This window comes from Nilaparvata lugens, chromosome 4 (assembly GCF_014356525.2).
Source record: "Nilaparvata lugens isolate BPH chromosome 4, ASM1435652v1, whole genome shotgun sequence".
NCBI classification, from domain to species: domain Eukaryota; kingdom Metazoa; phylum Arthropoda; class Insecta; order Hemiptera; family Delphacidae; genus Nilaparvata; species Nilaparvata lugens.
The window spans coordinates 50515695-50542641 of record NC_052507.1 but is presented as its reverse complement, the minus strand read 5'-3'; the positions used below and the strand labels follow the sequence as shown (position 1 = coordinate 50542641).

Here is a 26947-nt window from a genome sequence, read left to right as displayed (position 1 = left end):
ATGACTTGAAATTTGGAAAGTAAAGCTCTTACAATATAAGGATCCGACACGAATAATTTCGATCAAAATATGAAATTCAAGATGGCGGCTAAAGTGTTGTCAAAACAGGTTTTTTGCGATTTTCCTCGAAAATGGCTCCGATGATTTTGATCAAATTTATACCTAAAAAAGTCATTGATAAGCTCTATCAACTGCCACAAGTCCCGTATCTGTAAAAATTTCAGGAGCTGCACCCCATCCATGCAAAGTTTGATTCTAGATTCCCAATTATCAGGCTTCAGATACAATTTTAACAAAAAAATTCAAGTGGAAAAGATTGAACACGAAAATCTCTACAATTAATGTTTTGTAACATTTTCACCTAAAATTGAAAATAAGCTCGAAATTAGAGAAAACGTGATTTTTAATTGCAAAGTGTTGGCAACTGTTGATTCTATTAAAATCATTCACTATGAAGAGATAGCAGACCTCGTATGTCTCCAGCGTTATTGTCCTATCACCAGCTGGCTCAGATCTTTAAATAGTAGACTTGAGAGGCGCGTGAACACTAGCGTCAGGGGATCAATTTTCATAACGGCAAGGAAAGTTGTGCGAGTGCACCACACCAGATTTTTAAAATACGCATTTGAATGTATATTTTTCAGCAGTGTCGAATGTGTTGTTCAAAGAGAGGTGATAGTACTGCAACGCAACTAATCATCACACTAACTGACAACGAGTTTCGGGTAACTAAGTATCATAGAAATGTATTTAAATGAAACTTGGAACAGATCTATAGCTAGGTGTAGTTCGGCTCCTACAGCATGTACATTCTTCTTCCCGTCTCCAATCCAATAAAACTGCTTGAGATGCGAACATCATATATTAATATTTATTAACATATTCATCTAGGGAGAGCACCTTTCCGGATACAAAATTCTATGACAGTGACGAGACTATATTTATTTGTTATTCCAGTTATATTCAGCAAGCAATTTTTGTTTGTATAATGGATCTCAAAAAAGGTTATAACGATATTGGTAGAATTTATATTTTAAATATTTCACAAAAATAATCTGATCTTTTAATTCCCGTAGCGAAGCACGGGTGCCCTGCTAGTTTCGAGTATAAGTCTATTACTTAAATAATGACTCGATTAGTCTACTCTATCAATATCTTAAGACTTTTATATCATTCATTTCTTCTTCATGGAGACATATTTTTGTCAATAAAAGCATGTAATGAGCAGAGAGTACAGAATATAATTGCTATTAATAAAAATAATATGAAATATGTAATACCCTTTTTATTTTAAACATTCTAAAACTTTTAAACATTTCAACGCTTAGTTTCGGCCTACTTTGGTCATTTTCAAGTTTAAATGCAAAAATAAACAAGTTGATACTATCATAGAGAAACAAAAGCATAAGTAGATATCCCATGGTATAGGGCGTTTATGTCACAACTTTTACTGTTATCTCAAGCCTATAGTCCACGTAGTTCTTTCCCGTGAAGCTTTATGACGCTGGTAGTCTCTCATATTGTACACTCTTACCCGGTCAGAACAGTAAAAATCGACAACAATCGACAGTAATCGGCTTGAGATAACAGTAAAAGTTGCGATATAAACGCCCTATACCATGGGATATCTACTTATGCTATTGTTTCTCTATGATACTACATAATATATGTTCTTTTGCTCATTTTCATATGATTCATTTATTTCTTATTCATTATTTTTAATATAATTACTCTCTGTCAATAAGGCACCTTATTATCTAACTGCTTTTGTGTAAACTTTACTAGAACATGCTGGCTTACAATAACAACGATTCCAAATAGATCTCAGAATATTGTAATTTGTGAATAATGGTTAGTTGTGGCGTAGGTGTGGCGCTTTTTGTGGCTCTTATGTGTGTGGACTGTGGAGTCAATCTCTACAGCATCCCACGCGAGTATGTGTGTGTGTGTGTGTGAGTGCAGTTGGATCAATCTGTGAACTTCTTGAGAGAGTATTTAGTGTCGTCTAGTTGCTGTAACGTTCTTTCCACTTGGGTACTTATCACCACTTGAAGAGGCTGTTGAACATTTGGACACCAGTGATGAAGAAGCAGAACTCAAGAAGAAAACATGGACTGAGAAGAAGGCTGGTGGTGAAGAAGAAAGATATTGGACTGAGATGAAGGGTGGTGAACAAAAGATGGGGAAGAAGGAGTGAGAAATAGAATGAGACGAAAGAAGAGAGTGAGAATGGTTAGAGAAGTTTTGTGAAAAATAGAGGGGGATGGAGATGTTTAGCTCCACTCCACACGAGTACAGTACGAGTAAATGATTAGTAAACAGATCCAGATCTAGATACAAGCAAGCAAGTACACATTTAATCTTGTGAGCTTGAGAGTTTTTACTTGATTTTTTGTAGTTAACATGTGAAACTGTGAAGCTTATTTTATATAGATGTTAAGATAATCTTAACATCTAAAGAATATAACCGTTATTCACTCGTTTTCTTTTGTTTAAAATATCGTAGTTTCTCAAGATTAAGCTTTTTCAGATAGAGGACTGGAAAGAATTAAAGTAATACATTTATCCTCCTCTATTTTCTCTCATTCACTTGATAATAAAATTTTCCTTAGTTGCTATATGTGTTTAGCAATTGTGTCACTAGGTAACAGCACCTAGTAATCTTCATAAAAAGTGATTGCTCGTTGACCAGTCTTAATATTCTTTAAAAACTCATTTAATAGTACAGAACCCACTTGGAACTTTTATCCATGTACAATAATTCGTAGCCCCAGCACAAGTCCCAAGTGAATACCTTCAAGAGGATTGAAAAAAATCTATTCACGGTTCGTACAAAAAAGGTTCTACTTTGCTGGTAATTGATAATTACTACTACTACAGTACTATGTCAATTTTCAGAGAGAAAAATAATTCTACTCTCGACTCTTGTTCCGAAAGTGAGAAGTGAATCTTATAATAATTGATAATAGAGCTAACTTACAGAATCCAGCCTAATCTTATTCCTGAAGTGACTAAATATTGATAATGCTTCCTCCTACCATAAACCCTGAATTCAATCTCCTATCGGCTTCATAGAAACGAATGAAGGTAGTTGAATTTTATAGCAACGGAAATCGTTTTTCATTGCTGCTTTCCAACTCGATGATTCCAACAAGATTTCAATTTAGATGGCAATTGACTGGGCTACACTCTATTATTGTGGACTGTCACTGCAATGATCCAACATCTCTCTTTCCTTCTCTTCCCACTCCTAGTCTCGAACTCTGCATATCTCACTTCCCTTTTCTTTAAAAACAATCATTGTTTTAGAATATTTCAGTAAATAGTTTGTTTTATTTCGTATCAATATCAATTTCGATAGATAAGAACAAATGAATAATTATTTTGTAACCACGAAGATTCAATGAGATTCATAGTGGTGAACAGTTTAATGGTCAAATAATGGGAAGTAGACATTAGTAAGTAAAATCGAACTTCATATTTATTGAAAATTAAGTATCCTCATAGCTCATATACTCAATTATATGATTTGATTGAATTGAATTGAATTGAATTGATTTATTTGCCAAAAACAAATTACATCTTCAAAATATCACAAAGAGACAACAATGTGCAAACAATAGAACAAAATTGAAAGAAAAAGAGAAATAAACAAAACAAGTGTCATAACATAACAACATTTTTATCACTAGGCCTAATATTTAGCACACTATTGTCATTATTTTGGCACTGCCGGCATAAGTACAACTTGAGCGCCAGCAGTGAGTTCTATTAATTATAACAAAAAAGTATATTCTATTATATTATCTAATACATTCTTAAATATTAATAACTCAGATAAACAGACAAAGAAAGATGAGTGTTGAAGAAAGAAAAATTTAGATCATAGAGAAAGATGAAGAAAAAAAAATAATATAATAAAACAAAAAATATATATATCCGTGTGAAGGAATGAAGTCATTGAGCTTTTACAAAATATTGCATAAAAAATTGTAAAATATTGTAATAATTTACAAAAAAACCAAAAAAAAAAAAAACACAAGAACAAATTTAGGATTGAAAAATTATTTCTTCAGAGCAAAGTTGAAGTATGTACAGACATATCAAGTATTCAATCACAACACAAGAAAGACAATGAACGCAAGGATTTTGACACTTCAAAAAATATACATTTCAACCTGATCAACATCAAAATCAGTTCAGGCGTAAGTAAATATTTTTTTCACCCACTCATCAATCTCAATAAGAAGCTTTTGGAAAGTTTACCGGTAATGAAATTATTAGGGACCTTGTTGGAATAAAATTCCACATAGAATGAGAACTGATGTCTATTTACAGTTAATCTATTAAATGACATATTATATAAATTATTTACTGATGACGGATGTCATAGGGATTGGCATTTAAAGTTAGTAGATCTTTATTTCTATTCAAGTATGTGATGATGTTTTTAACATATACCTGCCTCAGTGTTAGAACTCCAAACTCTACAAAAAGACGTCTACTTGGGTAAAGCCTGGGTTTTCCAAGAGCTGCTCTGATTATATGTTTCTGTAGAACAAATATTCTATTGAAGTGAGAGTAAAAAGTGCCACCCCAAACCTCTATGCCATACTGGAACAGAGAGTGAGCATAGGCATGGTAATGGTTCGTATAATGTTCAGATCTCTTAAAGAATTATTTTGTAAAAAACAGATATTAGATATTTCAATTTTGATATCAATACTCAAGATGGAAATTCCACTTCAAGTGGCTATCAACCATTATTCCTAAGTATTTGATAAAATCTACCCTTCCTATTGCCTGACACGAACATTTGTCTCACTGATTTGGTCGGAAATTTGGTGATTATGCATCTTAATATATAGGTCTGCGGGTGGTTCACCAGTTTGAGTTGGGGAGAAAGCCATGATTTTGTTTTTTGCAAGTTTAGTGTGAGTGTGTGATTATCCAGCCATGCCTTGACCAGTGCTAAGCCTCTATTTGCGTTTTTAAATGCTTCCCTCCATGATGAACCTGCAAATATTAATGCCGTATCATCAGCAAAAGATATTTTGGTGATGTTCGGGATATTTAGTTTTACAAGATCATTCAAGTAAATGAGGAACAACAAAGGAGACAATACTGTTCCCTGAGGTAACCCAAAACTTGTCAGTTTACGTGTGTCTATATTATTATTGAAGGTCATTGTTGCATTCTATCCTCCAGGTAATTTTGATTAAGTTTTTTGCTAACCCACGTATACCACAACCATCGAGCTTGTTTATCAAAGTTGCATGTGGTATGGTATCAAAAGCTTTAGCTAAATCTAGAAATATCGCTACAGTTTTTATACCCTTTATTGAAATTTGTGTTTACTATATTTGTCAACAACATAACAGCATCCTTAGTAGATTTTCCTGACTGGAAACCAAATTGATTCGCTGCTATGAAGTCTTGTTTATTCAGGTAGTCCATCAACCTCTTTTTTAGAAGTCTCTCCATTATTTTTGCCAAGTTACTGAGTAAGCTAATGGGTCTGTAATTTGCAGGGTTTGATTTGTCACCTGATTTATGGATTAAAATAATTTTTGCTGTGACTATCAAGTCTTTGATCAAGTATTTTTTTGATCTGTGACTATTTCAAGTTATTATTATCATCATCATCATCATCACGATGATATCCAATTATTATCATGTGCCGTGCTACCAAATTTTATCCAAATAGGTTGGATAGCTTTCACCTATCATCTAAGGAAAGTCATCGGTTCCAAATATGCTAATATCTTGATAAATCATGAATGGATTTAATGCCTATGAATAATAAGTCCAGTTCAGAGCAAATCAAATTATAATTTTTAAATGATTTAAAATTTTCAGTTTACACCAGAACAAATAATCATATATGGACCGAACATAGATTGAACATGATTGAGGTTACAAATATGTTTGATACATTCATCAAAATAGATTCAAAAGTTTTCACAAAAACTCAGAAATTATTGTTTCAAATCAAGATCAAAATATAAAACTTACAAATTAAGAATACTTATCTATCGTTTACAAGTTTCAAGGCAGGCTTAAGGCTTTCAACATTAAACGAAAAATTTAACACAAATTGAAAAGAGGAATTGAAATCTACTTTTCACAAATGTTCAATAACACCAATAAACTTTATAAAAACATTTAGATCACAAATTAAATGTGAAACTAAACTTAAATTTCAATTATTTAGAAAAATTTCAACAGCAAAAAAACACTCCTAACATTAGCCAGCCTTATACACTTTTGATAGAAATGCCTGAGAGAGACACCTGGGATAAGTGACTAGAGCTTCAAAGCATAAACACGTCATCAATTGTCAACTAGCAGAGAACACAAGTCCACAAACATTATATCTATTGTTTTCAATAGAACTTTATTTTAAAACTGTTTTGAAATTTTATTTACCCTTTATGTTGTTTAGAATTATTTGTTTATTAAGAAATAGAACTTTGTCAAAGTGAGTTGTCCAACATTTGAGTAGCTGATCAATTTTCGGTAAAAAGTTAAGTCCGCATATCGATTACACCGATATTTGCTATCAAGTTTTATTAATATTTTGAAAATCAAATTGAAGATTCGATTTTAATCGAGAAAAATGTAATATTATACATGATATATTAGATTCAAATAGTTTAATAGTGATACAATTCTACAATATCTTTGATAACATTGTCTAAATTATTATCAATTATCAAACTGAAACAATATATTTCTTTAGTGGAGGCATGGGAAATCTACTCACATGCGTGACTTATTCCCGAAGTTTCTTCAACTTGTTATTCCCATGCGGTGTGCCCTCTCTCAGGTTTCGTTATGAGGTTTTTTCGCCAGCCTTGAGAAAATAACACTGTCGGTTTCTGACCAGTTGTAATTAAATTTTTACGGGCAATAAACATTCAAAAATACGACCGACTTTGAAAGGAAATAAATATTAGCCATACGCTTGTGTGATACAATAACGAATCGGGCTCATCACATTGGTAGAGCTGGTCATTTTCTTTGTTTTTGAATGGGCCAAGGTTGGAAGATATGGAATAAGCCGCCATCAATGATTGCGGTCCTCACGAATAGATTGCAGTATTTTCTTATCCATTGGTCATATCGCTAGTCGAATTCAATAGCACAGTCTATAATTTTTTTCATAATAAATTGGTTGTGTGAAAAGATGCATAGATTGTCATTGCCATCACAGTATTTATATTTTCACGTCCAAAAATTAATTAGCTCCAATCTTGCCAGAGAAATGTGTTTAAATTTTTTCTTTGAAAGTGAGCGGCCAATAGAATACAAGACTCATAGTGACCACACTGTTGTTATACCATGCACAAAGTTGACAAATTTATGTATTTCTCGACTCTGCTTACTCTCTCCTGGTTGGTCGACAGTGTGAAAAATACTCAAATTGGAATTCTGGCAATAGGTGGCAGTACTTGTTGAATTATTATTAAAAATTTACTCTCCACTCTATCTTGTTTGAGTAAAAGATTGTATTGTATGTTGCTCTGAATTCTGCCAATATTAGGTAGCAGCATTAATTTGCTGGGTGGTAAGTTCGAGTAGAAGGATGGATGATTTACTTTTTAGAGTCTTTGGAAGAAGCACTAAATGACAAGCCTCGTTGAAAATTTGTTTAAAACCTTCCATATCATGAACTTGAATTCAAATTGAAGCATTTCATAGTATCTCATCCTTGAATCTTTGAGAGCTCTTAACTTTGCCAGAGGTGAAGTCTTGGATGGAAATTGTGACATCTCCAATGGAATATCATCTCTGAAAATTTTACAATTCCTTATAATCCATACAATCTTTTGCAAGTTAATTAAGTCTACAATCCTTCTGCAAGCTAATTTTGTTGTTGCTATTTGCAGAGTTTTGGCTGCTATCTCTACGAGGGAAACTCGGAACGAGACCAGACATGAACGGGTGTGGTGTGCATCGTTCATGCAATCAAGGAAGTGCCTCTCCCATACAAATTGCCTCTCTCTCTCTCTCTCTCTCTCTCTCACTCTCCCTCTTCAGCAATGATGAGAGTCTGCTTTGTGTACGCGCAGCACGCGCCAACTTCCTATAGCGATCAATCGATTAAATCGAGCAATTCAGGTAGAATTTTTATGATTTTCAAGATTTGTAACTGTAAAACTGTATTACTGTATACTATGAGTTGAGGATCAATAGAGTATTTTGAAATAAATGATTTTTATTGATTGAAGCATTGAATGTGAATCAATACACCAAGGTTATATTGACGGAATTATATTTAAAGGATTTACGAGTCGAAAACTTGTTGAATTTGAACATAGTTGTGGACTGACTATGAGATTATTATAGATATAAATTCCCAATCAAGTTTTCAAGATTAAAATTTTTATTTCGGTAGTTATATATCCTTGGTTAAATATTTGGTTAGTTTTTATGTAACACAACTCAAGCATAATGCAGGTGAGTGTGGATAGATAGTATAAGAAAACATGAAAATAGTGTGGTTAATAATTGGAGATGCGGTATAAAAGCACAAAAATATTTCAAAGCATTTTCTAGCTGAATTATGATATAATTATGTGGAAAGGAGATTTCCCGTCATCAAATTATTGTCGAGAAGGTAGCGACTAAAAATTATACAATTTTTCCGACTCGCTTGATAATTCTTATTCTCCAATATAATTTTCTAGTATATATTTTTTCAATTCCAATCATAATTGAACAAGAAAATAATTTTTATAAAGATGATAGACTACATTTTCTTCTCAATATTCTGTTGAGAAAGTTTTGTATGAATGGTTATTTATTGTTAAAAAAAACTTGACCCCGACGTGATTTGAACACGCAACCTTCTGATCTGGAGTCAGACGCGCTACCGTTGCGCCACAGGGCCTTGTACATATCACTTTTATACTATTGTTTCATTACATTTAAGTACTAATTCTTGTGCTAATTTTTTGGATATTTATTTTTGCATTGAAATTTGAGAAAATTAGATGCAGCCAAATGATATTTTATATTGGATTTTTTTACATGAAAAAAAGTTTGAATTATTAATGCATGAATTGATTTATATTTTAATAGAACTATTTTCTTCTAATTTCTAGTAGTTTTGTAATTTCATTTGAAGAAGGAGAACAGGAAAAATGATTTGAACAGGACAATTGATATGGGAAGCTATTAAATATGTATAATTATTCTAATCCAATTTTATTTTAGTCTACTTGGTGGAGACTCGATTGTTTCTCCTTAACCCATCCCTATCACTCTTGTAATAGTCATCATTCTAGCTCCAAAACTGTAAACATTTGTGGGTTCCTATAATGAATTACTAGTTTTTTTGGCATAATACAAATCTCAATTGAATCTTGTGAATCGATTATTATGAATGAATGTTACAGTATCTCAAGTTTTTTATTTATTGATTAGTGACGTGAGATTTCTCCTCTCATGTCTTCACCGCATGCTTCTTTCTGTTTCGTCTTTCTTTTCACATTCAAAACCACTCACGTCACAATGATAGTCATGATTGTAATAATCTTGATTTTGTTGCCTGGGAGAGCGTAGAATACATGATGATTTCACATGTGGATGTGTCATTAGGCTAAAACTGCCATATTTCTCCAAAAAAATTGGGAAACATATTATGAAAATTTATTTAGTCAAAGTTCGGTTTACCATAACACTAACAAACTGGCAGTATTTTGAAGAAGTTCAAAAATTGAATGGAATATGTGTTTTTATTAATTGATTTTACCGTATTTGAAGAAGTAGTAATTATTAGAACCAAGCGTGTTTCCGAAAATAGCGGCCAAAGTATTTAGTGAGTTGAAACATGATGAAGTGAAGTGGCCTTGGATTGGAGGGGCTGTGAGAACAGAGTGGTCCACAGAGCAGAGAGCAGAGCAGAGCAATAGTGAAGAGAGGAAGGAGCCCATAACAATATTACGGAGGTCAAGGCCTAGCCAGTTTAGCAGTTACTAGATCTTACTCCACTCGTCATCCATTTACGAAACTCACATATCACCGAAAACACTGTGTGAATGAACTTTCTCGACACTGAATTCTACGACACTTGTTGAATTCATGAATGATAACTACTACTAATGATACTAATTGATAACTACAACTAATGATAGACTACTTTTTATACTAAATAATTTTGTACTTGAATATGTATGCTTCCTTCGAAAATTACCACCACGATCAGGAAATAAAAATAGTATTATAAATTACTTAGATTTTATATGAATGAAAACTACTTGTGATTATCAAAACCTCTGAGTATTTAAAAGTAAACGATTCTCAAATGTTTCAGTTGTTACAGCATTATCAATCTCTAGTAAATAAAACAGAAAATCGTTAGCTACAGTGATGAGAGCTTTTATTAGATCATTGGAGATTTCCAAAAAATAGTATTATCATTTTTATTTTATTTTTTAAATAAAAAGTATAGAACTAATTTTGGAAATTGTAAGAACATGAAAATGACATTATGAATACATGTCATTTCATTAGTAATCGCCTAGTTCTACTGTTTTTTTTTTTGGTGGAATTTAATTTATTTCAATACATTTCACTGCGTCATCCTGCATTATTAAAAAAGGGAAAATTCTGTAATTATATTTTTAATAATTTTGGATCCTTGTAATTAGTGCTTAATTTCGCTTCACTAGAACTGACTCTGAATACCTTACCTAATCATATTATATTAAGTTGAGTAAGAATGGAGAAAATAAGAAGAGTTTGTCTAAGGATGTTGGGTGGTTTTACTCGGGTTTCGTCCCAAGTTCTTTGACCTGTTCAATTTCGAAATCGAATTACTATTGCTTGAATGGCTCGGTTGCAATATGAAACCTCTTCCTGTCCATTCACTGTTGCCCAACACTCTTCCTCGCTTCTTGTACACAAAGTAACCCTTCCTATTTGAATCACAATCACACAATTTGTATAACAAGAGCTTGTGGCTACAAAATGAAAATTTCATAACTAATGTATATTAACTAATGCCTGTGCTACGAAGTGTATTCTATCAAGCGAAAGATAGGGCTTAGCACAGTTTTCATAGGGGGCTCTACATACTGTTCTAATGCTTTAAGGGCTTGTTGCTATATTGTACCAACTTGTATATTTTGTACTGAAATAGTACTTAAGATCAGATACCGGAGGCCTACATTTAGACTCTAATGAAGATGTTTTTGTTTTGTTTTTATTATGTCACCTTTCAACATTTAGTGAAATACCAGAATGTAATGCCGTTTATCGTTAATGATAACATCAAACGCAATCCAAGATGAAAGAGTCAAAAAACAGTAAAAGACTGGAATAACATTGAGAATCCTCCACATACCAAGATGCGTTGGCATAGATATCATGCATGGATAATCAGTGTGATTTGATCATGTTTCTGACTTAAATTGGTATTGTGGACTATATTCATATGTGTATTATGGATATGGGTTCTATTTAGATATTTCAATTATCTTTAGAATCTTAAGGTCTTTTGTATAAATTTTTTCACTATAATGAATATGTTTGAATGAACGGATTCAAGAAACCAAAGATTCAAAGAACACCACACGTCAACCGGAGCTTATTGTGTGTCAGTTTATGAATAACTTTTCCAGTTATTTAATAATTTGTAAACATGTACAGTAAGCCACAGTAATTTGCTAATTCATCATGAAATAATCCTATAACAAGAATCAATTTTATATTTCACATTGTTATTGCTTAAAGTTTTTAGTTATATAGGCTGTATCCTGTATCCTCTACCTTGTAATCCTGTCCAGAGACTTTTAATAAGATAATTCCAATTTATTATATATTATTTTTGGAGCTTTAAGCATTCTGATTTTCTACTAATTCATTATTTCTTTTTAATCTTAGAATAAATAAAATACAATTGGGAACAGGCAACAGACTGAGTTCATAAATTCAGAATAATTATTGATGGATAAAATCTCAGGTGCCTTATTTGTGAGAAGCTATACCAATTATTATTCATTGATTGGCATATTTCCATCATCAATTCAATTTTAAATGAAATGAACAAATTCTAACGAAAATGTGCTAATCGATTTAAACTCACCGAATAGTATAACTGAAGTCACTATCAATATAGACTATTACCATTCCTCAGTCAATTTTTCTCCTCAGTATTGTGTTGATCCCGTCTGAGAATGACATCTGTTTCATAAAAAATATGCCAAGGACGTAAGATAAAAGGAAGTAGCTATTTGTGGAGCCAAGCTGGGCAACATTTGGTGTCTTGAAAGTATATGGGCTGAGGGATCTTTGGAATTAACATTATTCAGGCTACAATAACTTAATATTAACATTTCACCAATAAATTATATGAATTGTAAATGTCTAGAATTAATATGCTTTACTATATAGACATTTCTGTTGGTAGTAGCTAAGTATGAAACTAGATGACAGATGATGACGTAGATGACTATACTAGATGACGGATGAGTCAACCTACAGATTAATTGATGATTCCTACAAATCTCTATCACCAAAATTATTGTTGGACTTTTGGAATGAGAAACTGTTGGCTATTGGAATAAGTAATTGAATTCTACTTCATGGTGATTGGTCGTGAAAAGAAAGAAGGGAACCAGCGAAATAAAAGTTGTTGTTCCAATTCTTGGGGATCTGCTGTGGTGTTGACTGACTGCGGGGTATTCAGCATTCAGCCAGCTTGTATTCAAAATGTCCGATAATTCTATAGTTCAAATACAACAATACAACTTTGAATGAGAAACTGGGACTTGCTTTCACAAACTGAATGAATACACACCCTCTGAATAAATAGAGCAGGGAATTTCGCGGAATTGGATAGTAAAAAAAACTTTGGCAGGTTCTCTTCTTCGCTTGGTGATATCACTTCAAAAGTGAATGTGACGAATTGAATAATGAGTGAAGCTAAACCATGTATGGTTGGTGCATTTCTATTCTTCGTCTTCTCTTCTTCATGCTGCTTCTTCTCTCTTTTCTCCTCTTTTCCTTTTGTGTTATTATCCTCCCCTCTCTATTCTCTTTGCTTCCTTAATGTTTTGTGTATTTTTTATGTGCAGATTGTTGGAAACTCTTAGCACTAGTGACCATGCTTTTTGGATTTTTCCAGCAAACTTTTGTTGTCTCTATAATGATTGATGTGATAGTTTTTAGAAATAGTTTTTTATTTTAGTTTTTGGAATTTATGAAGCATTCCAAAGTTTATCTTTGAATGGTAATTTCTGCCCTGACGAAAATGTTAGTCAGTTCAGAACTGATGTTTCAGAACAGTTATGTTCCCTGAACTGTAAAATACTTCTAGATCAATGTTAAAGCTCTTGATAGAGCTGTCACATCCAAAGTACTATAATTTTATTTCAATTCGTCAGTGAATTATTACTTGGAGTTACGCTATTTGTGTATTTATTTAATGGGTTCACTTTATCATCAGAAAAAACGGGGTAGAATGTTTGTGTATGGGAATTGTTAAGAAAAAGTTTTTTATTACTTACGGTTCTCAAAGAATGTTTATGATATTACCGAGAATAACGTTTGAATGGCGTTTATACTTACGGTCTTCATCACCATAACTCAAGAAACTAAGTTCTGGTGCCCATCAAGCAATTACACTTTTCTATGTATTTTTGAGGTTATTGACATCAAGCTCAAAGCCCTCAACATTCTAAATATTATATCTTCAGTTTTCATCATGATAATTACTGTTCCCGGTAAATATTCATTCACTTCCCGATGTAACTTTCTCCAAGTTCAATAATCCATGTGGTTAAATGGAAACTTCCATCTTTTGAAGTGAGTTTTTGCGACGATCTTGCTACTAGAGGAAAGAAGAAGTTGAGTTGAGTCCTGAAGCGATAGGCCAAGTCCAAAAGTTTCATGTCCGTAAACTCATTCAATTTCATTAACTTCGCACAAATTTCTAACTCTGGGGAATCTCTACTTGTTTGAATACTATTTATTATGCTTCTAAGTAGTTTTTAAGTCGGTCTGCTTGGTATCCTACTTGAAGCATTATTTCACTACTACTATTGAATTGAATACCATTATTAAATAGCAGGGTTTGGATGATACATATTGAAAATCGACTCTGATCACATAGATTGTCTGGATCTAGATTATCAGATAATAAGGTACTTTCCTAACTGAAAATGCATAAATTATTGTACAAAACTTTCAAAGTCAAAGTCAGTCAGTTTAAAAGTGAGTTATGAAGAAAAAGCAATGATTTTGTTTACACTGATGTTCTTTTGTGATATTTAATTGTTTGAAGGGATAGAATGTATTCCATACAGAGAGTGTAGCATGTAATGAATTGAATTCTATAGTCTCTGGTTAAAGGCAATTGTAGCACTGACGTGTTGTGGTTCCCATTTCTGATCAAATTCTTTTAACGTAGCATGTGAGTAGAAAGCAAAGGCCCCTTTACAAAATACATTGTTGTTTTTCTAGAAAGAAATGAAAGGAACTGCTGCCCTTTTCTAGATCATTATTTATTCCTTCTCAATAATTGAACTCAAGAGATTCAATAGATGAAAATGATTTGAGAATGGTTTGAAAAAAGCAGTTAACCCAATAAAAGTTTATTTTTTGTAGGTGCGGCAAGGTTCCAGAGAACCAATTTTTCAAATTCCATTTCTCTTAGAGCATCAGAACCTTCCCTTTTATTTTTCATCTTTCTAACCAAATCTATTGCCTTTATCTCTCGTACAGTTGAGTTTCGAACAAAGGAGATATATGGTGAGGAAAAATAGTTTGAGGAAGAGACATTGGAAATGGAAGTACATGTTTGGTATGTATGCCTTAATGTCTTGGCATCTATACCTAAAAAAGTGTTGTCAGGTTTCTCCCTCTCTTTTCACATCATAATCAAGCCTCTTTTTTCCCTTTTCAGGCTTTTTTAAGTGAATCTTTTTGTTCATAGAGTGTATTGTTTAGTATGTAAGTTGTATGTAGTTTTCATTAATGTTAAAGCATATTATCTATGGAGTAACTTGGGTTTTAGAAAATGCCACAAATTGCTTCTTTTTTTTGCGTACTATTGGCAAGAATTCCAAATACATTTTTATTCGTAGTAGACCGCGTTAAGAGGTCCAACTGGACGAGCTTGAAAAATTCCAATAGTTTTGGTTTAGTGGACTTTGTGATCTGGTGATAAATGAATTACTGTCATTTCTATTCTTTTTCTACTTATATGATAGATTTGTATCACATAGACCAAGAATACATCCAATTATATGAGATTAAAGGTAGAAAGCTGTGGAAACTACTGATTGTATGGCTCTAATTCTCTCTTAGACCTCTTCCAAAACATTGAACTACAATGATTTTTTTTAATGTATAAAACCTACTAATTAGGATTAAAAAGTGACCTAAGTTGAAATGAAGATGATGTTGAGAATTCTTTATGAGTGAATTCTAATATTCATTCTCAAGAGCTGAGCTACGACCCACCAAAAATTAAAACGACTCGCCAGTAGAGAACCGCTGCTACATAAAAAATCGTAGGAATAACAATTACACTGGCGATTACAGTTTCTCCTTCCCGAGTTTCATAATAGTTTTATATCATACGTACATACATACATACATATTTCAAAAAATCAAACATATCATACATATTTGAAAAAATCAAATTCATCATACTAGTTTATTCAAATCCAATTTTGCTGTATCATACTGTTTTGGTTTTGCTAATTTCTATAAAAGCGTGGATGCTTGGACTCTAAGCTTTACAGTTCTGTTTATTATCCCGAAACCAAATTGTATTTTTCCATGGGTTGAATTTTCATTCAAAGAATAGGGAAGTGATGCATTAAAGCTTGACTTTTGTTTTGCTATTTTGATCTTACTACTTTTGTATTTTGTAAACTTCCTCCTGATTTGATTATTTTCTTAAGAGGATTGATTCCTATCCTAAAAAAGATTGTAACCCTGATATCAGCTTAAAATTGATTTTTAATCAAGGTCAAAATTTTTCAGATTTGTGCATCCATGATGCAGAGTTTCCTTCCTTTTCATGTTTGGCCGTTTTCGTTGATCAGAAACACTCGCGTTTCGTGTTCGAAATGAAGAGTAGAATCTCTGAGGAGGTTGCAAGAGGCGTTTTCCTTTTTTCTTGTTCTTTCCACCATTCAGTTTTCAAAAAAGGTCTTCTGGGCAGGTAGATTTCGATCGTCAGCTTTCAAAGCTGCTATCCTTGTCGGACAAACTTCTCAACCATTCCTCTTTCTCACTCGTGAAATATTTTTCAGTTTTGTTATATATATACCGTCCTGATTTTCTAGAAACCCGAGCCTCTGCTCCATTATTTTTCTCTTCGTTCGCCATTCATTAACAATACTTTCTCATCCTCTCTCTTTTCCCTCTTAATCTTCTTCTTCATCTTCATCAGCTTCCTTTCTGTTCGCTTTGAGCAAAAACAGGCCCTTTTATTCCATGAACTGAGTTTTGTTTGTTGGTTCGTGTTCCTGCAGCCTTTAACAGGATTTCAATGAAATAATGCCTGAAGAGTTGAGTCTCAGGAAGTTCAAGGTATTATTTATCCTTCATTTCTTTATAAAATTATATTCTGTGATTTCTGTAATACTCAATACGTAATCCTTCATGATGGGCATATTGAACCAAGTTGTCATTTATAACCTGAAGATGGCGACCCAGCCGAATGATCTCGTCAAAGTGAATAACTCTCAAACTGAAAAAGTTTTGAAAAATAGACTGCTTTTGTTCCCAATTTTTTCTTCAAACTCTACAAGGATCTCCTGTAAGTTACACTATGAACTCAAGATGATGAAAAATAATAGAATTTCATTGTCGTAATTAGCCTGCTGGGCTTAAAAATATCATCTCATTTTCTGAAATATTATTTTTTTCTAGCGTAATAAATATTCATGGTTCTCAAACATATTCTCAGAGAGAAGTATAGATAAGTTTTTGAAATATGAGACCTGATTGTAGTAGGCTCATCATTTCAAAAAATATTTCTACTCTTCAACTAACTTTTCTCCTGTTCTCATGAGAGCATTGAGTAGTCTCGAAGACATTGATGTCAAACTTTGATTGAATATAGTCTTCACTTGAATCAGATATCACCACAGATAACCTAACTAGTTTCTCTATCCAATATAATTTCTATATATTAGTCCGGGCGCAAATGTCATTCCGTGGTCATTTTTGAGTAACAACCGTGGAAGATGTCTCAATTTCTTCGTTAGATCTAGCATATTAAGGATCGTGATGATGATAAGTCGAAATCACAGGCAAACACCTCGGAAACAAGATGACCGCCAAAATTTTCGGGGTTTTGCTATATCGCTTGTATTTCAATAACCGTTCAAGATATTCAACCGTTTATTTGAACGAACATATTTTTAAAAACTTCTTCTACAATTCATGCTTAATGAAATTTTCCTCAACGCATATTTTTTCAGTTATAACCTTCAAAAGCCCTAATTTTTTTTTCTAAATTTGTTCAAAATTCATTACATTATAACTTTTTTTGTGCAAGGGATGCAGAGAAATTTCAAATCTATGAAATTTAGAGCGTGTTTTTAACTTTGGAACATCATTATAAAGTGATTGATATCATTCCCAAGTCTGTACCTTCAAGGAGTCATGAGTTACACGGTTTTTTAATTGTTGGGATTGACATTTGGTGGAAAAAGCGTGTTTTCCGCTGCAAACAGTACTTTTTACTCTTTTTCCGATGACGCTCCAGCCGTGAAATATGGACTTACAGCCTCCAACCAGATGTCATTTTGAAGCTTTGGAGATATTCTACAACACTGTGCCAATAATACTAGTGTTTGTCTACTGTGAATACATATGCAGGTTGGAAAGTAAAATATTGTCCACGAAAAATGTATGTTCCAAGTTTTTGAAGTTGAATAAATAATAGAAAGAGTGGTCGAAATGAGATGGTTCTCTCGAACATCATTGTTTGGTTAATTCTAAACACTTTGGTGGTAAAACGAATCCGATATCTCTCATAATAACTGAATAACGAGCGATATAAAAATTTCTGTCAATAATGACCGCAATCTTGTATTTTTCAATGATGTCGAATATTTTCGTTGTTTCCATCAGCAATATTCTTATTCGTCTTGTTGTAACGAAGAGATTGAGACCATTTCATAGTCTCTATCTTGAAGTAGTCATGAAAAAATCGATTTTATAGTTCTAGCTTGTTACCTCATGGGTATGGAATAACGCACCTGAAATCACGCAGGGTTTTCTTTGGAGGGCGCTGGAGAACTCATTTTGTGACGTACAGCGCATGAAGATATATCGTTCCAAAGTTTAAAACACGCTCTAGATTTCATATATTTGAAATTTGTATCTCTTGCACAAAAAAGTTATAATGGAATGAAATTTGAACAAATTTAGAAAAAAATTGGGCTTTCGAAGGTTATACTGAAAAAATATGCGTTTTAGAGGAAAATAAAAAAAAACAAATTCTAGAGGAAGATTTTAAAAATATTTTCGTCTAAAAAAACGGTTGAACGGTTATTGAAATACAAGAGATATAGCAAATCTCTGAAAATTTTTGGCGGCCATCTTGTTTCCGAGGTGTTTGCCTGTGATTTCAACTTATCATCATGATCCTTATTTTGCTAGACCTAACGAAGAAATTGAGACATTTTCCACGTTTGTTACTCGAAAATGAACACGGAGTGCCCTATTCACGACATTTGCGCCCGGACTATATTATAATATTACTTGGGTCTTGGGACATAATTATACATTGATTGGCTTTTCCAAGTTGATTGACGCTAACTAATAATCATTAACTATTTATGTTGATCTTCTCCTTCTCCATCATTCTTTGAACAATTCTCCTTCTTCGTTGGTTGTTGTTGATGTACTCACTACGAGAGTGCGAGTGCGAGTTCAGTTTCACATATCCGGACACGGTTCAAGTTGATTGGCCAGTTTCGATGGTCGATAGATAGCAAGTGAGTGAGAAGGGATGACAAGCATAGGATGGAGAAGACATAGCATGGCATACTGTTAGCCACCTCTCATTGTAACGGAATGAAGTTTTCAAGTACCGTAAAGTCAATGTTTAGTTGGATATACTACTACTACTTCAACTCATATCACATAGTCTTTCTCTTCCTCTTTCTCTTATTCTTATTCTTCTTGCTCCCTTATTCTTTTCTTATGCTTCCTCCATCTCCCTTATTTTCCACTTGATGCCAACTGAAATATTTCACTCTTTATTCTCATGTCATCTTACTTTTCGTTCTTTTTTTCTCTCCCACTTTTCCTCTTTATTTTCTGTATTAATTTCTATTTATTTTCATTATACAATATTATTGTTCTTCCTTGCTGCATTTTTTCAATACATTAATTTCTCTATTGTTCTCCTTCTTTCTTCTCCCTCTTTCCTATTTTCAACGTACTTCTTGAAAGTATGTTTATTATATGTTCATTTTTATTTTTTCGCCTGAAAACGATCTTCACAACCGTTCACTACTCATGTTTTCTTCATCTTCAGCCTTACTTTTTTTCACTCTCCATGTCATTCCTCCATCCAATTGAAAAACATAACCACCATCTTTCATCTCCGTTCACCATTTTCTTATTTTTTCTACATCAGTATCTTAGTCTGTATTATGATTGAAAATTAATATTTATGAATTTAAAATGTTAAAATTGATTAATCAGTCAATATTCTTCTTCGATCTAATTTTCCTCTTCTCGTAGCCACTTTTATGCATTCTCCATTCACCCCTCCAGCGCTCTCTATCTGTCTCTTTCTCTCTCGTGCACATTTGACTTTCAGATTAAGTGTTGAAGCCAACAAAGGTCAAACGAAGATCGACTGGTTGTCCACCTTTTAACTCTTTGGAGGTTCTTGATGTAAACTGCTTGAAATAATACTGAAATTCATTGATTTTCACCATGGAAAAGATTTTACCATAAAAATATATTTTATTGTCACACCTTCAGTGATATTGACTTGAACGGTTAACATTCTTCATAAATATCAATGCTTCCCATACAGCCAATTCTGACTGTGTATCTTTCTATACCCAGCTGGCATTTATAGAACTAGCCCAACATTTATTTCAAAGATCCAGCAGTGATGGATTCAAGCATTCAACACGTCATGTGCAGGTGAATTCAGCCATTCTATGAAAGAAAAGACCCTTTCATTCAACAACAATAATTCAGGACCTTTGAAAATGCAAATAAACATTTCTTGTATTGTTCAGAACCATAGTTGTAACAGTTGCATTATTTGTAAGGTTGTTGCTGTTGTTCAGTGAGAACCATCGAACAAGTTTCTTGATGTTCGTTTGGCTTCGCATTGTTACTGGATTTCTGGAAATGGAGTTCGTTATGAATAGCTAATTAGAAGTTCATTGTTGAAATGGTGGTGCAGGGTGTCTAGGAATTCGAACCCCTTGTTGTATACTGCAAAGCAGCATACAATTCTAGAAATAATGGTTGTTAGTTTGGATTTCTTAGGAAAAATTGGCAAGAATTTCTAACCGCTTCCAAGTTGTCAGTCCAGTTACCGGTATTGAAAACTGTAACTTACGTCATCCCTAACTTACAAACAGTAAGTTAAAAACCCCTTTTCATGATATTGCATCATAAATTTATCCCTTAAGGCGGAATATAAGTGTTTGTTTATAATTAATTATTCAATTCTCAGGTCAGGATTTTCTTTAAACTTCAACTGTAAATTTATTTAAAACTTGGAAATCTATATTTCTTAATTATATATTCGATATTTAAATCGTGTTTTCTTCTATTAATTGCATTCTATATTTTTTGTGGTTTATTGTTGTTTCATATATGGATCTCCTTATCACAGGTTCAATGATGATTTGATGATTGTTCGTCCTCATAATACCTTCATGGGCTAAACTTCTAGTTGTTTCGAGAATATACTTATGCGACGTTTTCCATCTATAATGGCTAGAAGTTGTAAGTATTATTCCTAATCAGATCAACAATTATCCAGATTTATCACCCTAATTCCAGTATGGAGCTGAAACAGATTATATTTCATTGACTCGAATCCTATGAATAAGGGATCGAATGTTCAAACCAAACCCTCACAAAACAATCTGAATCCATTTTTAACGATTAATGGTCTTCATTTGGATAAATTTCAACTAAATTAGATTCCAAAGAATATTTCTAAACAAAGCTTTGATGGATGGTTATTGTTGTTTTCTTTTCAGTCATTAATAGCCAAAATAAAAATTACAGATAACATTTTTCTTCTTAATTTCAAGTAATTTCTTCCTACAGTGGTGTGCATTGTAGTCTATATTCTGCGATATTTTCCCCACATTACATTTATACTTGTCAATACATTTTTCCAACTAAGTTACATCTTAAAGTTGATAATTGAAATTGAATTATCAGGAATGTGAAGCTTAATACCGTGTGTGAAATGATATGATGCGGGTACCAGCTTGTCTTCTTATCTTACTTTCTTAGTGCATCCTTTGTCTTTTACATCAACTGGTTTCAAAATCAACTTCACACTGAATATACTTGAGAAATTTGTTGAGATGAGAGAAATTATCAGTAACGTAATGAATCTCAGTATTTTTCAAAAAGATGAAGGTGATTAATATTTTAGTTGTAATTTTTCCTCTTTGTAAGGAAATATTGTTTTATCTACTCTATTATAGTAAACGCAAATTGGTGAGGCGGGTGAGGCACCATCTCTCAGTGAAATTGATAAATTTCAAGCTTTAAATTGCATAGTTATTCTAAAATATCGGGAACCGAGCTTCGCTCTGGAGTACAAAAGAATAAAAAAATTATTACGAGAGAAGAAATTATAATAACATTCATAGTTCATACAGAAATGTTCTATCTAATCACAGTAAATTGAGATTAATTCCCAGAGGAATGCGAAATTTTCCCTCACAAAGGCCCGGTTGCACAAAAGCCGGTTAAATTTTAATTCTGATTAATTTCACGCGAACGAAATCAGAGAAGACCATTTCAAAAAGATGGATCTACTGGAATTAATCAGGATTGAAAATAACCCGGCTTTTTTGCAACCGGCACTAAGTACCTGATTGAATGATTACAAAAGTTCAACAGCTGAGTCATAATTTTGACATAGTCCCACACACATGAACTCGCTCACTCACTCCCATCACCATCAGACGACGAAATAATTATTATCAGCTGTTTTTCCAAGGATGAATAATAATTATCCTTTTAATGTCCTTCAGCGAGTTTTCCCAGGGATGAGACCTAGTGCCTATCTAGAATCTATATAATTATTATAAACCTACTATGTTCTGAATTTCGTGAGAATCGTTAGAGCCGTTTTCGAGATCCGGTGAAATACAAACATATAAACATCTGAACGTCTAAACATATAAACATAAGTTTGCTCGTTTAATAGTATAGGATAAACAGAAATTGCTCGTTTAATAGTATAGGATATTAGAGATGACAATTTTAAAATCAGGTTTTATTTATGTTTTAGAGAAAAACAAACAAATAATCGTCACTTGTACAATTACAACGGTTTAGTGAAGGCTTGAATTGGTGCTTGAAATGTTGATGTCCATTCCAAATTATTCAGTTAGAATGTATGACTGAATTAAAAATATCTTGAGAAAAAATATTTTTAATGAGAAGTCAGGTTAAATGTAAACGAACACAAAGCAGACGACCTTTTTTTACTGCTTGAAATTTACCAATTTCACTCATAGATGGAGCCACCATGACCCGCCTCTCAAATTTGAGTTTACTATAGCTGTTACCATAATCTAGAATAGAACAATGTGTATGGTTGGTGGTAGGCGGAGTACAACAATGTGTATGGTTGGTGGTAGGCTGCGGAGCGTTGATTGGTAACTGCACAATTATGTTCGTAGTGAGATTCTCTTGAAACTTTCAACATGCCTTATAAATAACATGGATGCTTCCCATTCAAGTAATGCTGACAGTTTAGAGTGATTCTCACTACATAGGTGCCTGACACCTGTATTCAGTGTGCACATGAATGGGAACTATGGGTAGCCGTTCAATGAGAGCCTGGGAATCAGGGTGGGGCGGATTTAGCTGTGACAAAGAGCCGGAAGACTGTCCTGTCATCCTCGCGGCTTCAGGTAACAAACTTGGCATTTGGCAGGTCGCTCTCAGCTCTCATCATGCCACTGATCCACTCCGCTCCATCTTTTCAATCAATTTAGTCTTAACTTCTAGTTACACAAACATTTTGGGAACAATATTATATAGTTAGATTCTCTCCAAACTTTCAGCATTTCTTGAAACGGGAGCGATATGATGCTATTTTTAAGGAACTCTGACAGCAATTTCAAGACAGCAATTTCTGACACCTATTCCAAGATTTAAGATGCAATTGCTTGAGATAACATAACCGTCATTCCCATTGAAATAATCATGTCTTTGGGGGAAATAGATTATTTTAATGTAATTTACGTAATACAAATCTTGAATTGATGCTATGAATTGGCTAAAAATTTGAGAATAAAGGTAATCGTTCGAATAATAGCAAAAGTATAATCATTATTTTCGATTCTATTCAAGGTACTGAATTGTTAGTATTCATATTAGCAATATGCCTACATTATCTTTGGAAGGAATCATCTCTAAAAATTATTTATTTTTATGCAGTTCAATAAAAATCTTCAGCATTGATGAATTGACTGAAATTCTGCAGAATATACCCTAGTAGAATATAACTCAAGGTCCTGATTTCATGATTTAAGACACTGAACCTTTAGTATTTTCTTCGCATATTCCTATTGGGGAATTCTGCAAGTAAAGGAATTCATTCTTATGCAAGCAGATATAATATTTTGTATTAATATTATAAATGAGCTTGGATAAAATAATATTTTTATAAATTTAGCTAATAATTTTCAGATAAATAATTATTAATATTTTTCTTACATTCATTCGGACTATTGCAATTGGAATTCGAATTTATTGCGAAAAAAACATAGTTTCCAAACAATATAGTAATAAGTTGGAGTTTAAATCTTTTAATCAGGAAATTGACTCAATCTATTTACTCATTTGGAATAGATATAATTTAGGCAAACGTTCATCGCCTTTCTGAAAGTTTAGCAATTATTATAAGAATAAACAACTAAAAACATTAGAAATAGTACTGAAAGTACATCAAGAGATACATAAAGTTAATTAATTAAGAGATACAAAAATACTTCAATTGAAAATACAAAATTGTGAATGAGTTTGTTTTGCACTGCCAAGAGAAGAGATCCTTGTGAGTTGGCAGTCGTCGAATAATGATAAAATATAACGATTCCATATAAACTGAATTCTTCAAATAGTGTGCTAAAATTCAACTGACTTATTTAGACCGTGTTCGTTACTGACCTGACTAACTTGGTGCCAAACCAGTCTAGGCAACAATAACAACTCTCTTTCTTTTTTGAAGAAAAACTAATTATTGTTAATCTTTGCTCTTTTCAATCACCACGTGGTCAAAAACCAGTTTGGCAGTGCTGTGTTGGTTGGGGGTTGATGGCGGGTTGGGGTGGGCTGAGTTGAGTCCAAAATCCGTTGCATGTGCATATGTGGGGGTGGAGGGTGTGCTGCTCACCTCCCCCAACCCCTTAACGCAAAGTGCAGGACCAAAGGTTTGCACAAAATTCCAAGAAACAACATCAATTCTGCTTATTTTAGCGTACAACCCTGACCTTCTAGTTCGGCTTCTTTTTATTTTTTTCAATTATCAAATTCTTCTTTCTCGTTATTTTCTTCTTCTATCTTATCTCTTCTTGTTCCTTATCCTACTCTAGCCTTCTTATTATTCCTTCTTCGTATCTTGGTTTTTTATTCTAGATCTCCATTTCCCATAATCTCTATCTTCCAACTAGCTTCCATTCTCCTTTTGCAATTCTTCCACTTTCCTCCTACTCGATTTTCTTCATTTCTCCACTTTCTAGTTTTTCCTTTTTCTTCTCCCTCTTCCTTGAACCTCTCTATTTCATTTTCTGTTTCTTTTGTCTGATTCTCTATCATTTCCTATTTTCAGTTTGCTATGTCATTCTCTCTCTCCCTATTCAAGCAATCCTATTTTCCTTCCAAGTAATAATTTGAAGTACAATATCATCACATATCCTTTTTGTATCTCATTTTCATTTATAAAATCCATATAATAACTCAATGGTTTATTATCCATCCATGTCATGAGCCACGTGGCTTGGATAGCTATTTTATCAGAGATGAGAACAATCTTATGTTAGTTATCATAAACTAGAAACTGAGGCAGCTTGAATATATTGCAATATAAATGAATAAAGTAATTTTCCATAATTACATCATCCTCTCTTCTTATATTTCTCATTCTCTCCATCTTATTTTCCTTGCTCTTCTCTGTAATTTTCCTCTTTCCCTTTTTTCTTCTTATTTTTTCTACTTCCTCTTCTTCCTTTTTCTTAATTTTCTTACCCATTGAATTTTGAGAAAGTTATTCACTGAGGCATATTATACTGTAGTAAAGGTTCTATTCATTGATGAACGTACGGGAGACAACCTTTTACAGTTGACAAAGGTTGTCCCTTTTCAGACGAGTGCAGTACGAAAATTTTACCTGCGCACCCATTGTAATACACTGAGAAAGGTTCACATTACAATGTGTGTATGCTTTTTGAAAGAAGCTCTTTGGGCCAGAATTCAAAAATTCTTTTCTCCTTGTTAGCCGATCTCTCATTGGCTCTCTCCCTTGAAAGAAGGCCGAGGGGTTGGTGGGAGGGGGTAAGTAACAGATTGTTTGCCTGTTCTTGTGCTCTTTTCAGTTGCATTTCGGACGTTGGCAAGTGAATGTGTTTGTGCGTGTTATAGATGTTGAAACCTAGATGAGGATCTCTTACTAACTTACAAATCTCATCTATAATGAAGTCTATGGATCTATTCAATGGATTATCTATAATACAAGGTATGAATCTACAAAAACTACTTTCCAATATTTACTGAGAAGTTCTATTTTTGCGACTTGACGCCAAATTCATTGCTAGGATTCTAACACCAACCCCTTCTCGTGTATCGCTTCTAGAATTGAATAGTTTTCAACGCTATTTTGTGGAAAGTTTAAAACTTATTTTTCCTTTCATTTTCTATTTTTATTTCAATCAATTGAATGTCATCCCTACAACCAAGTTTTTATTATTGATATTTGATTGCCTTATACAGCACAACAGCAGCAACCATATTCCAACCAATTTTCTACCTCACTATTATAAATATTCATTATATTGATCCTTGCTTTCCTGTTGCCTGCAGAAAAGTTAAAAAATCATCCCGATATATGGGTTTTGTGAGATCTTATGAAGTATTTTTAGGGCCGTTTGCACAGTCAAAGCTTAAACTCGATTTAATGAGCTTGTGGCTTAAACTCAAAATGGAACACATTATAGCAAACTAGACTTTATACGGACTTAATCCAGTTTAAAATGAAATTTAGTTTGAACTGTTCCTGTGCAAACGGCCCTTAGAGATATTAATAGAACCAAGGAGATTACTTGACCATTAGGAAACTATTCATGTGAAAGAGAAACTTCTATATTTTGATGATCTTGAATTAAATCTTTTTACATTAATTCTTATGATAGTTCAAGATCTTCCATTATTTTATTATTTTATCCTAGGCCTATTCTGATGTCTAAAGGTGCGTACAGATTTACGCGCCGCGAACATGAGCAATTCACTTTTAATCAGCTGATGCCAAGCTTTTTATATCTATATCTTACCGTTCCTGTAAAAATACAGATATAATCAGCTGATTAAAAGTGAATTGCTCATGTTCGCGGTGCGTATATCTGTACGCACCTTAACAGTAGAAGCTTGAATGATAATGAAATTCTCTTAATTATTTGAACAGAATTGATACTGTGGAATTCGAATGAATTGAAAATTATTCTTTAAATAGTTTATCTCTTCA

General features: G+C 33.1%; 1 long non-coding RNA gene and 1 other non-coding gene across 3 annotated transcripts in view; one reads left to right on the top strand and one right to left on the bottom strand.

The window, feature by feature from the left end:
• Nucleotides 1-20953, top strand: part of LOC111045749 — a 56523-nt gene extending 35570 nt beyond the window's left edge. The window contains exons 3-4 of one of the 2 annotated variants that reach the window (XR_005571042.1): nucleotides 7893-8124; nucleotides 20849-20953. This is a non-coding gene — a long non-coding RNA (uncharacterized LOC111045749). Of the gene's footprint in view, nucleotides 1-7892; nucleotides 12825-20848 lie in introns of those variants that run through there. The other variant, XR_002605728.2, reaches the window with a different exon arrangement.
• Trnaw-cca lies at nucleotides 8825-8896 on the bottom strand. The gene has a single exon. It is a non-coding gene; the product is annotated as a tRNA-Trp (tRNA).
• Nucleotides 20954-26947: the final 5994 nt, after the last annotated feature.